The following is a 6,040-nucleotide window of genomic DNA, read 5'->3' on the forward strand; positions in this document are numbered from 1 at the left end:
AGGTTAAGGTCTTCACTTGGGGTCAGCTACAGGTCACTTCAGTGTTTGGCTTCAGCTCCAACTCCCCATGTCCCAGCCTAGGGTTCAATCAGATTCCTCATCCCTCACTTACTAACCGCTTTAATCATAGAGTGGTACAGCACAGAAACAGGCCCTTCGGCCCATCATGTCCATGCTAGCCATCAAGCACCTATCCTAATCCCATTTTCCAGCACCTGGCCCGTAGCCCTGTATGCTCTGGCGTTTCAAGTGCTCATCTAAATACTTCTTAAATGTTGTGAGGGTTGCTGCCTCTCCCACCCCCTCAGGCAGAATGTTCCAGAGTCCAGCAGCGTCCAACCACTCTGGTGTGAACATTTTTTTCCCCCTGAAATCCCCACTAAACCGCCTGCCCCTTACCCTAAATATATACCCCCTGGTTATTGACCCCCCCCCCACCACTAAGGGGAAAAGTTTCTTCCTGTCTACACCCCTCATAATTTTGTACACCTCAATCAGGTCCTCCCTCAGCCTTCACTGCTCTAAGGAAAACAACCCCAACCTGTCTAAAACAAAAATACCTGGAGAAACTCAGCAGGTCTGGCAGCATCGGCGGAGAAGAGCACAGTTGATGTTTCGAGTCCTCATGACCCTTCAACAGAACTAAGTAAAAATAGGAAAGGGGTGAAATATAAGATGGTTTAGGGGGAGGGAGTGGGGGGGGATTGGGACAAGAAGAGCTAGGTAAAGGGCCAGTGATAGGTGAGATAACCAAAAGATGTCAGACAAAAGGACAAAAAGGTGGTGATATTATCTAAGGAATGTGCTAATTAAGGGTAGAAAGCAGGACGAGCAAGGTACAGATAGCCCTAGTGGGGGTGGGGTGAAGGAATCTAAAAAAGCTAAAAGGTAGAGATAAAACAATGGATGGAAATACATTTAAAAATAATGGAAATAGGTGGGAAAAGAAAAATCTATATAAATTATTGGAAAAAACAAAAAGGAGGGGGAAAAAAACGGAAAGGGGGTGGGGATGGAGGAGAGAGTTCATGATCTAAAATTGTTGAACTCAATATTCAGTCCGGAAGGTGTAAAGTGCCTAGTCGGAAGATGAGGTGCTGTTCCTCCAGTTTGCGTTTAGCTTCACTGGAACAATGCAGCAAGCCAAGGACGGACGTGGGCATCAGAGCAGGGTGGAGTGTTGAAATAGCAAGCGACAGGGAGGTCTGGGTAATGCTTGCGGACAGACCGAAGGTGTTCTGCAAAGCGGTCACCCAGTCTGCGTTTGGTCCCTCCAATGTAGAGGAAACCGCATTGGGAGCAACGAATGCAGTAGACTAAGTTGAGGGAAGTGCAAGTGAAATGCTGCTTCACTTGAAAAGATTGTTTGGGCCCTTGGACGGTGAGGAGAGGGGAAGTGAAGGGGCAGGTGTTGCATCTTCTGCGGTTGCATGGGAAGGTAACGTGGGAGGGGGTTGAGGAGTAAGGGTGATGGAGGAGTAGACCAGAGTGTCACAGAGGGAACGATCCCTACGGAATGCCGCCGGGGGGGTGAAGGGAAGATGTGTTTGGTGGTGGCATCATGCTGGAGTTGGCGGAAATGGCGGAGGATGATTCTTTGAATGTGGAGGCTGGTGGGGTGATAAGTGAGGACAAGGGAGACCCTATCATGTTTCTGGGAGGGAGGAGAAGGTGTGAGGGCGGATGCGCGGGAGATGGGCCGGACACGGTTGAGGGCCCTGTCAACCACGTGGGTGGAAAACCTCGGTTAAGGAAGAAGGAGGACATGTCAGAGGAACTGTTTTTGAAAGTGGCATCATCAGAACAGATGCGACGGAGGTGAAGGAACTGAGAGAATGGGATGGAGTCCTTTCAGGAAGCGGGGTGTGAGGAGCTGTAGTCGAGGTAGCTGTGGAAGTCGGTAGGCTTGTAATGGATATTGGTGGACAGTCTATCACCAGAAATTGAGACAGAGAGGTCAAGGAAGGGAAGGGAAGTGTCAGAGATGGACCTTGTGAAAATGATGGAGGGGTGGAAATTGGAAGCAAAATTAATAATTTTTTCCAGGTCCCGTCCTTCCCTTAATTCAGGACCTTTATTTCTGGTCCATCTTTGCCCTTTTCCATAACTACCTTAAATCTTACAGAGTTATGGTCACTTTCCTTGAAATGCTCCCCACTGACACTTCTACCACTTGCCTGGCTTCATTCCCTAAGTTTAGGTCCAGTACCACCCCTTTTCTTGTAGGACTTTCTTACATGAAGACTCAAAAAGCTTTCCTGGAATGCACTTTAAGAATTCCGCCCCCTCTAAGCCTTTCACACTAAGACTATCCCAGTCTTACTACTATTATTACCCTATTATTTTTACACTTCTCTGAGATTTGCGTACACATCTACTCCTTTATCTCCCCCTAACTGTTTGGAGGCCTATAGTGCTTTCATTTCTTGACATTATTCCTCCTGTGACAGTTAGAAGTATGTCTCTCTCAAAGATTAGAATTGGAATGTGCAAGCCATGGGTGATCATCCCCTCTTGCTTTTATTGACTCATTTCTTCCTTCCTTTTGTTTCACTAATAGTTACCATTTTTGTTTGGCTCATACTTTCCGTTTGTCCAATTTCATTTTCCATTATCCATCGCCATCTGGGGTTTTGGTTCAAGGAATTTGTTCATTTCTCATAAGAGGGCTTTCAAAAGGGAATTGGATAAGCTCCTGAAAAGAAAACATTTTCAGGGCTACAGCAAAAGGGCAGGGGAGTGGGACTACCTGAGCCACTCTTGCAGGGAACTGGCATGGACGCTACAGGCTGAATAGCCTGAGCAGTAATCATTCTATGATTCTATAGCTTCTTCCTCCTTCAGGCACCATGCTCTAAGAGAACATTGGCAACCATAGACTTAAATTGAATTGAGCCATGATTATGCTTGGCAAAGTACTATAGTAGTTGCTGTTGCCTTGTACTGTATGGCTCACCAGGAAACTCCCCCACTCTTAGTGTCTGCCATCAGGCATATTGGACAGATTTACAGGCTGATAATCAACCTGTTTGGCCACATTTTGAACCCACCTTCCATGGCCAAGGGTTTTAGATTCGGATTCGGGTTCTTAAGGTTGGGGTCATTAGGGGTTGGTTTGTTTGGAAGTGTTAATTTATCTAATTTGGTGCAGATAATAATTTTTTTTTTGAATGGTGAGAGACAAGGAAATATTTACATTCAGAGACATAGGATTTAGGAGCAGGGGTAGGCAATTCAGCCCTTTGCACCATCTCCACCATTCAATAAGATTATAGCTGATCTGGTTGTTGTCTAAACTCCACTTTCCTGTCTGCCCACCATAACCCTCAATCAAAAATCTGTGTGTCTTTGTAAATGAATCACAAAAAGTTAACATACAGGTTCAACGAGTAATTAGGAAATCAAATGGTATGTTAGCTTTTGTCACAAAGGGATTGGCACATAAGAGTTAAGAAATCTTACTACAATTAGTAGTGTGTGAGGCCACACCTGGAGTATAGTGTGCAAATTTGGTCTTCTTACCTAAGGAAGGATAAACTTGCCCTAGATGGAGTGCAATGAAGGTTCACTCAACTGATTTCAGGAGTGAAGGGATTGTTCTATTAGGGGAAATTGAGTAGACTAAGCCTAAATTTCCTGGAGTTAGAAAAATGAGTGATGGTCTAACTGAAAGATGTAAAATTCCTAAGAGTCTTTATTAAATGCTGAGAAAATGTTTCCCCTAGCTGTGGACAATTGGCTGATTAGGGAGCAAAAAAGGGATTTACACATGGAGGCAGGGTGCATGGCTGAGGTGTTAAATGACTGCATCTGTCTTTACCAAGGAAACAGATGCTATCCAGGCCATGGTGACAGAGGACGAAACTCTGTCACTATAAGTGTTCAAAATTGATAAGGGGGAGGTATTGCATAAGCTGTTGGTACTTAAAGTTGACAAGGCACTGGAACCGGATGAGATGCATCCAAGTGTCATGAAACTATCATATTTTTCATAATAGTATTGTGGGATATTGTAAGGTAGGCTTATGTACGTGTGTGTGGTTCTGTGGGTGGCTGATTTAATTGAATTAGAGTTGGATAGACTGCAAGGTTGAAATTATCAAAAGAGTTAGGTGTAAAAAGAAATGCTGATGAATGAGCTAGGGTAAAAGTCTCAGCAGATAGGGTGTGAATGAAATTTGCATTTTAAGATAAGTGGAGAGGTGTTTGGATTTCAAAGGAACATGATAAAGTTTTATAACTGACAGGATAAATAGGGCAAGGTTACTACATTTATTTTTCCCAAAAGGAAAAGGCCATATTGACAACATGAAAGATTTTTATATTATGGGAAAAGTAAATTACAAAGACATATGGGAACGATGGGATTAACAGATTAAAGCGAGAGAAATATATGTAAAGAAAGATGGAAGGTTGTGTAAGATCAAAAAGATACATCATGTGAAACAGACTTGGGGGAACAGCTTATAGCTACTTTGCAGAAGTCCGCTGTTCCTGTAACCAAAGTTATGTTAAAAGCCTTTGGAATTCCACTGTCAAATGGGTGCTAGATTGCCTATCTAAATCTAAAATCTATTTTGGACTGTTGCCTTAAAGGGGGTGTAGTTGGGAGTCAGGGTAATTAGGAATTTTGGGGTTTGTTATAATATTAAGTAATGGCGTAACTGTAATCTTGTGTATATGCTTTATTCCTTTCTTTTGTTAATAAATGTTTTAATTTAGTTTTTAAAATCTCTAAAGGTGTTAGTGGACTTATTACTCCTGAATTCAATGCACAAACCTTCTCATAATAAACACAAATTGCAAAACTGTTGTGATAGCCTGACCAAGTTTCCCTTGTGGATTTGGTCAGCCTGGCAAATACCACCTGCTGTGTCATAACACATGGATATTGAAGAAGTGAGAGTGGAAATTGCGGAGGAACTAGCCATAATCTTTCAGTCTTCCCTAGACTCAGAGGAAGTGCCAGAGGACTGGAGAATTATAAACATTTTTAAAAAAGGGTTGTAAGGATAAGCCCAACAATTACAGACCAGTCAGTTTAACTTTGGTGGTGGGCAAGCTTCTAGAAATAATTTTTCAGCATAGAATTAATAGTCACATGGAAAAATGTGTGTTAACTAGGAAGAGCCAGCATGGATTCCTTAAGAGAAATTGTGTTTAGCTTGCTGGAGTTTTTTGAAGAGATAACAGAGAGGGTTGATGAGGGTAATGCTGTTGATGTGGTATACATGGAGTTTCAAAAAGCACTCAATACAATGCCACACAACAGACTTGTGAGGAAAGCTTTAGCTCATTGAATAAAAGGGACAGTATCAACGTGGATATAAAATTGGCTGAGTAATAGGAAACAGCGAGTAATGGTTAATCAATACTTTTAAGGCTGGAGGAGGGTTTGTAGTGGAGTTCCCCAGGGGTCAGTATTGGGACCCTTACTTTTCCTGATATATATTAATGATCTAGATCTTGATGTGCAGGGGACAATTTCAAAGTTTGCGGATGATACAAAACTTGGAAGCATTGTAAACTGTGAGGAGGACAGTGTAGAACTTCAAAAGGACATAGACAAGTTGGTAGAGTGGGCAGATAGATGGCAGATGAAGTTCAATGTGGAGAAGTGTGAGGTGATTCATTTTGGTAGGAAGAACACAGAGAGACAATATAAAATAAGGGGTACAACTAAAGCATGTGCAGGAACAGTGGGACCTGGGTGTACATGTGCATATGTCATTAAAGGTGGCAGGACAGGTGGAGAGCAGTTAATAAAGCATACAGTATCCTAGGCTTTATTAATAATGGCACAGAGTACAAGAGCAAGGAGGTTATGCTGAACTTGTATAAGACACTAGTTAGACCTTAGCTGGAGTATTGTGTACATTTCTAGGCGCCACACTTTAGGAAGGATGTGAAAGCATTAGAGAGAGTGCAGAAGAGGTTCCAAGAACCAAGAATGGTTCAAGGGATGAGAAACATCAGTTATGAAGATAGATTGAAGAAGTTGGAACTGTTCTCCTTGGAGAGGAGAATGCTAAGAAGAGAT

Source organism: Cetorhinus maximus, chromosome 22 (genome assembly GCF_964194155.1).
Source record: "Cetorhinus maximus chromosome 22, sCetMax3.hap1.1, whole genome shotgun sequence".
Taxonomy (NCBI): Eukaryota; Metazoa; Chordata; class Chondrichthyes; order Lamniformes; family Cetorhinidae; genus Cetorhinus; species Cetorhinus maximus.